Below are 6,675 nucleotides of genomic sequence, written 5' to 3'. Positions count from 1 at the left end.
AAAGCTTTTAGATTATCCATCTGATGACCTAGGATCTATAATTGGGATGTGGCATGATAGAGTTAAGTTGCTAAAAATCTTTATGCTTGTTTTTTGTTTCTTGAAATTATTTATAAATATGGTTTAGTAATAGCTTGTTTTATGCCTTTAAATCCTTCAATTGTTATAGACTAGCAACCAAAGGAAGGAAAATACCCTAGCATACTAATATAACTTATCTAGTAACATCAAAAGCAAACAAAACAATCAAGTTTTAAGCCTTTAAAAAAGGGTAAAAGAAAATGTAAAAAGTTTACACATTCAACTTTTCAAAATTCTATAACATCACTCTTTGAACTACTTTATCCCTGAATAGTGGACATATTCAAAATTCTAAATATACTAGTATATTTCAGCTTAGTTGTCTAACAAGTGGATCTTGTAGTGTTGAAGGCATGAAAGCAAGTCTAATTAACCACCATTTGCTTCCACTTTTTAAAATTCCAAATGTTGCCATTAGTGTGAAAAAACATCAAACTATAGAATTCAATCTTGTTCATTTGGCAATAAAATCTTGAGAGGATCTCTCTCAAGATTAACCAATCACCAATTCTTCATATCAAAAATACATTGTATGATTTTCTCTTGATTGTTCAATTGTGCATGACCATGCTCCCATATGTTGTATAATCAAAGGTTGCCATGTAAATAATCAGTCCTATAATTTTTCTCTTTGTTTTGGTGATCAATTGATCATGTCACCAATCTTCACTACAGAGGGGCAAGGATTTGGCTTGTTGTTATGGAGGACCTGTTAAAGATGGGGATGCAAAATGAAGTCTCAACAGTTCTTTTCTTTGCAAAATACTCTTCAACATATCTTTCTTTTGCCCGGCAATATGGTAAGAGAACAACCAATGTTACATGATTTGTCTCTATTCTCATTGTAGCTGAAGCGTTTATAAGGGCCAATTGGAATGTGAAATCATAAATTGGCGGATCCATCTCCATGTCTTTTTCTATTTCATTCAGTATCCAATGTTATTGTGGTTAGGTTTCTTTGAACTTCAAAATATTCAGGCGGTCATGCCTTAGGGCTCAAGGTCAGGGTCATCACTCATCTACTATGTGTTTGGTATAGCTTCCATTTATTAAATAAGCGTTTGTACTTGAGTTGTCGTCAGAACCGAGAAAAAGTGGTTGAAAATGTTTTTATGGGATTTGTTGACAACTAGGCGCCATTAGGTGCTACATCAATGGAATAGTAAATAAGTTATTTTGCATTGGGAAGCTTCCCCTGGTTTGCACATAAATCAAGACAACAATTTATCAATGAATATGCATACGAAATAGCATAATGGGACAAATGCTGATTTGGCGATGACATGGTACTGTTTTTCAAGTAAATGGAAGCTATACCAAACACCGTCCTAATAATTTTTGTTGGTGCTGAATTCCCTAGCTACAGGAAAGAGGAAACCCTGTCAATGAACTGAAGTAGCTGCTGAAGCTGAACTGGTGGCTAGAAATGAGACACACGACAACTTTCTAATGAAGACAGATGAGGTCTGGATGAGTTGAGTAAGTGAGGCATCCACGCGAGACAATTTGAACTCAAATATATGCTATAGCTAATAAGTCCCAGCTGGTCATCCACTCATAACTCAAACAAAAAGTGGATGCTACAAACATTCGTGAACTTATGGGGCCTTCTGGCAGATATTAATTTGATGATTTGATTCACGACTTAAAACCAAAATAAATAAAATAGTTTCATTTGTTTTGTTTTCACTTTTGGGTGTTGCAGGAATATAGCCAGCTACCTACAACCTACCCATCTGTCACACATGATTTCCCCCAATTCTAGACCTTAATAAGTCCTATATGTGAATCACCTTTTGTTTTTGGATGAACCGACCACTAGTGAAAATTCTAATAGCATGCTTATAGCTAAGTTGCCACCTGGAATCAAATAAACCTCATTTCATTTGATTGCACACCACACCACTAGATTTCTTTGAATTGCATTTCAAGATTCCAATGCATTGCCATCACTCATCAACACCAAGGACCTGTAAAGCTGCAACTTCTAACTGGGTTTTGGGGCCCCCCATAACTAGCAATTTGTATTCCACATTGAAAGCAAAGGTTCAGTGGTTCACTTATCACTCTCTCTTCTATAGTTTATACCTAGCTCAATAATTGAGGTGGCTATCTCTACACCAAAACTTCTAGGTAATGGTGGCTTCTTTTGCCATAGATATGTTATTATCAAGTTATTGACTTCTAACTACCTGTTTATTTTGTTTTATTTCTAAGTAGCTCCTGCAGTAGATCAAAATAATAACAATGAAGATTTCTATGTTAGTTATGAGTGGCTTGCACCTTAGTTCAAGGATGATGATCTCTCAGAGCATTTGAGAGTTTGGTGTTAGTTATGTTATGTACGTGTTAGTTATTAAGGTACAAGATGAGGAGGCGAGAAGAGGGAGAGAGTTTGGAGACTACAATGTATAGTACACGTGGATTAATTAGAATAAATTTTAATATTTTGTTATTAAAACATTTAAATAATATTTTAAATTTTTATTATTTAAATAAATTTGTCATTGAAATTTTTTATTCATAAAATTATAACTTATATTGTTATTAAATAATTTCATTGTGAACTTCATAAAAATCTAAAATTATTAATAATCTAAACACTATTAAATCCATTATATCTGTTTCTTTTTTTAATAAATATTTTAAAGTTATCACATAATTTTGCTATAATATTTAAACAATTATTAAAATCTTTAATTCAAACTTTCTTTAGATAGATATAGATAAGTTTTTTTAAGTAAAATAAAAAAATAATTATTAATTATTGTTATTGATAAAAATAGTTTTATTAATATAATAAAACTAATATAAATTTAAAACTAATATAAATTTAGACTTAATATAAAACTAATACAAAATTATCAAATAATTATTAGTTTTATAATTAAATTTTATTAATTCAAAACCAACTTAGGTTTCATTGGAAAATAAAATTTTATATAGTTATTTAAATTTCAGAAGGAATTTAAATTTAAGAAAAACTTAATATACTTAAATAAATCAACTTTTACTATAATTAATAAAAATATTAATTTTAATTATAGTTTAATTATTTTAATATCAATTTAAATTCCATTTAAAGATAATAAAAATATAAAGAACTCCTAGTGTTTTGACCTTAACAAAAATCTCTTTTATTGTTTTGAAAAAAGGTGCAAATATCTTCCTTTGTTAGCATTGCAAATAACAAATGTTAATATAATGCATTAATTTTACTTCACTTTAGCCTTTTTACCTTGATTTGTCCAAAAAGAGAAAGGAGAATTGTTCTTTGAGAGTTGTTTGGTAAGATAAAGTTGAAACTTTAAATTATGTATGATAGTGCATTAACAATGATAAGAGTATTTTGGTAATTTTAATGTCTTTTGAAAAGCCAAGGGAAAGGAGTTATTTGTACTTTTTTTGTCTCAAAACTATAGGATAGTCCTTTGTTAGGGTCAAAACTCAAAGGTGGTTTTTTAATAAAAAATATTTTTCAAAATAATTAATCAAAATTAGCAATAGAATACAAAAAATAATACAATTTTATCTAGAGAAACCAATTTCTCACGCCGGTGATGTTTAGCGAATGCAACACCGGAAAAGTTGAGATCAACACTCGAATGCGACGCTGGAATTTTCCCTATTTATAATCTCTAACCTAAAGAAAATCTTGATGTAGAATGTCCTGTAAAGTTAGGGCTTCTAGTTTTTTGATTGTGCGGAGGAAGGTAAGAGCTTCTGGTTTTCTGATTTTGGGCCGCGACAACAGAAGTAGGAGAGCAACGATGCTCATGCGGAGTTCCAACGGGATTTGGAGGAGTTGATGCGTGGTCACTTGTCGTTGGTTCCGTGGTGGAAGAGTAGAGATTCTGGTTTTCTGGTTTTTTTATTTTGGGCCGTGGAAACAGAAGTAGGAGAGAAAATGCTCGTGTGGAGTTCCAGCGGGGTTTAGAGGAGTTGATGCATGGTCATTTATCGTTGGTTGCGTGGTGGAAGAGCAGAGCTTCTGGTTTTCTGATTTTGGGCCGCGACAATAGAAGCAGGAGAGCAACAATGCTCGTGTGGAGTTCCAGTAGAGTTTGGAGGAGTTGATGTTGGATTTTAATCTCATAAGAGATTAAACCCAATGGGTTTGATTGGTCAATTACATGAGAAATTGCACCTACACACTTGATTGAAAAATTAGCTTTTCTCTTACAAAACCCAGTTTTGAACTTGTCCCACATTGGAAAATTATAAGCTTTGTTTTCAGTATTTTAATAGGAGCTGATTTACACTCCTTAGAAATAGTAGAGGAGAGTATGGGGGTTTGATATCGCGCAAGGGTGGCTTTGGTTTTGGTGCGATGCTGACCGTTGATCACCGTTGATGAGATCAATGGTCACAATTCGATCGAGTGTGATCATGAGGCACAATTCAAATTTAACAGTCATTAATTGTTAACTACTTTTTAAACAGTCACAATTATTGTGACTGTTTAAGGTACCTTCTTTGAACCAGCACCTACCTTTGCTTCATACCTCTTCATAAACTATTTAAGAAGCATGAATCAGACTTCAAAAACACACATTTTCGAAATCCACTTTCTCTCTTTCTCAGTTCGATCTGCTACAGTCTCACAAAAGGTTTTTCAGAGATTCTTCAACTTTGCTGGTTGCATATTCTCGCCCAAGGCTCTGTTGTATCCTGGGAACGGATTTGCCTGTAACCCAACAACCAACTCAGTGAAACTGAGTGGGGGCATATAATGTTCTAAAGACAATGTCTTCAGACGCGCCTCATAACTTCTCCTCTAAAGTTACAGTGACCTCATTTTCCCAACAGTTGATGTGTGGTCATTTCACTCATTTGTCGTTGGTTGCATGAAGGAAGAGCTTAGCTTCTAGTTTTCTGATTTTGGGCCGTAGCAACAGAAGCAAGAGAGCAACGATGTTCGTACGGAGTTCCAATAGGGTTTGGAGGAGTTGATGTGTGGTCATTTGCCATTGGTTGCATAGAGGAAGAGCAGGGCTTCTGGTTTTCTAGTTTTTTTATTTTGGGCCGTGGCAACAAAAGCAAGAGAGAAATGATGCTCGTGCGAAGTTCCAGTGGGGTTTGGAGGAGTTGGTGTGTGGTCATTTGTCGTTCCTTCAATCTACATGTGAAGTTGGTTGCAAGTGACACCAAAAATGAAGAGAAGTCAAATATGTTTGGAGTAGTGTTGTGGTCGAGGACTAGATCAGGCAAGTTGAACAGTGCTTCTTCGTTTGTGGATGGAAACATTGATGAGAATTCTCCTCGGTGTCATCTGACGTGATGGTGAGAATTGGGGAATGAGAAATTGGAAATTCTAGTTGGCTCTGCTTGCCCTGGTCTTCTGTTTCAACTTTGCAGCTTGCTGGTTGCTTGTCAAATGTGGTTGCGGCTGCTTTGGCAGCGGCAACATGGATGTCTTTGTGTGATAAGCTGGCCGGATGGGGAAGCTCATAAACCAGCTTAGGGAAATTGAGGAAAACTGAATTGCCTTTGATAGCAAGTGCAACAATATCATGGGCTCGGGCAGCCATCTCTGGAGTGGGGAATGTCCCAATCCAAATTCTTGATTTCTTTCTTGGTTCACGGATTTTCGACACCCATTTGCCCCAACTACTTATCCTCACTCCACGATAACTAGGGTGATTCCCGTTGTTACTACTAGTCTTCTGCCTCCTCCTAGTTTCATTTCCAATTTTCACTTCTTGGACTACTTCCTTCCTTCTGAGTTATGTTCAATTCCGTAAAGGAATTTAGACAAAAAAATGTCGTACTTTGAGCATATTCACAGTCTATCATTCATGACTGTTATTTCTAGAGGAGGGCTTCAGACTTTGGACTTTGGAGAAAGCAAGAGAGAATTTGTTCGCCGTTCACATGAACAATCCGATCTCTTTTCTGTCATTTCTTCAAAGAGAATGGGATGGAATGGGCTGCACTTATTACCTTTGTTTCGTCAATAAACAGTTGGGGTTGAGTGAAGCATGCTGGGAATGAAGAGCGGGAGTTAACGCCGAGTAAAACGGTTGGAGTTGAGTGAAGTCTCCTCTCCTCTCTCATTCCTTGAACCTAGATATCATGTGAAAATAGAAAGGGAAAAGGGTAAAATGATCCAATTTTTTTTATAAAGGTTAGTTTTGGTATTACAAAAATGTTTAAACTGCACTTGATATCACGTGATGGTTTTGACCGATGGTGAATTAATGCTGGGTACTGGATTGTCATAAATTAAAAGTTAGGGTACTAGATTGTCGCATTTTAAAGTTCGGGTACTAAATTGACACTTGGCCTAAAGTACTGGGTACCTATCAGGGATTTTCCCTTATTTTTACTAAAAACCAAAGAATGAGTGTCAATAAGTGAACTACCGAGAATGTGCCCAGCCTAGAAACTGTCAGCCTATCCTATTGGGCCCCAACAGCCAAAGTTAACCCCATTATGGGAGGACAGCGGTTCGGTCTAATTCTAATTCCGTCACAAAGAAAAAATTCATTGATTTGGTCAAAGAACTATCCACCCATACGGTTGAACCGCTGAATCGTTCAAACTGCAAATGGTGGCGGTTCAGACGATTGGGCTTAAATTTTCTTTTGGTGG

General features: G+C 35.4%; 1 pseudogene; it reads right to left on the bottom strand.

Moving 5' to 3' along the window:
- Positions 1-4,941: 4,941 nt before the first annotated feature.
- LOC148792262 (ethylene-responsive transcription factor ERF039 pseudogene) lies at positions 4,942-5,881 on the bottom strand (annotated as a pseudogene).
- Between the last annotated feature and the right edge of the window lie 794 nt (positions 5,882-6,675).

This window comes from Nelumbo nucifera, chromosome 4, assembly GCF_055504915.1.
Source record: "Nelumbo nucifera cultivar China Antique chromosome 4, China Antique-T2T, whole genome shotgun sequence".
In the NCBI taxonomy this organism is placed as follows: Eukaryota; Viridiplantae; Streptophyta; class Magnoliopsida; order Proteales; family Nelumbonaceae; genus Nelumbo; species Nelumbo nucifera.
Note: the sequence above shows the minus strand (reverse complement) of the source record. Positions and strands in the feature narration are given on the sequence as shown.